A 951-nucleotide genomic window follows, 5' to 3' on the forward strand; every position below is an offset into this window, starting at 1 on the left:
AAATATGTGTGTACATAACTAAAAAAGATAATGTAATATATAAACTTGGTAAGTGCATTTACAAAATTTTACATCTTATGAATAAAATTTTAAATTTACCTTCAATTATGAAATATTTCTCATTGAAATGATGTACCAGTTTAAAACCTAGATGAAAATAAATAGCACATTTGAATAAAATCTTGTTTATTACAAAGCTCATGAATTTTAAAATAAAGATACAAACATATGTCTACAGAAGGAAGATAGTCCGGTTAGCGGTCAAATTTGGTATTCAAATAGCATATCAAGGATTTATCTAACAACGGTTTGATTAAAAAAAAAAAAAGATAAAATAAATAAATAAAAATAATAATTCTTAATAAAAAAGAAAAATAAAGGTAATAACATTAGTAGACCTAATAAAACAAACAATTGTCCTCTAATTGGTAAAAAAAAAAAAAACTAATTTGAAAAAGGACCAATAATGATAAATGATCACATTCATACTAAAATTTAACAAAATAAAAATAAATGAAAAAAATTTACATAAAAATAAATAAAATCTCTATATCTATATAAGCTGATAGATAAACAAAATAAACATAATCAAACTATGTAGCTATACGAAGAAACAAAAAAAGGATAAAATAAAATAAGAAAAATTTGAACTAATATAACAATAAAAAAATAATAATATCAACGTCCTAATAACATTTACAGTATTATATATAATATTTACACTCTGTATGTAAATTAAAATATAGAATATATTTTGTTTTCCATAGTTTTACATCTTGTAAAAAAAAATACACCTGGATAAAATTTTAAATTTACTTTTAATTTTTATATTTCTCATTAAAGCTGAAATGAAAAAAATAAATAAACCATAATTGAAAAAAAATTCTTTTCGAAATTTTAAAAATAATGTTTAAAATAAAAAATATTTATAAAAGGAAGATGGTCAGAGTT

Source organism: Halyomorpha halys, unplaced genomic scaffold (assembly GCF_000696795.3).
Source record: "Halyomorpha halys isolate HHAL.00 unplaced genomic scaffold, Hhal_1.1 Scaffold1100.1, whole genome shotgun sequence".
NCBI classification, from domain to species: Eukaryota; Metazoa; Arthropoda; class Insecta; order Hemiptera; family Pentatomidae; genus Halyomorpha; species Halyomorpha halys.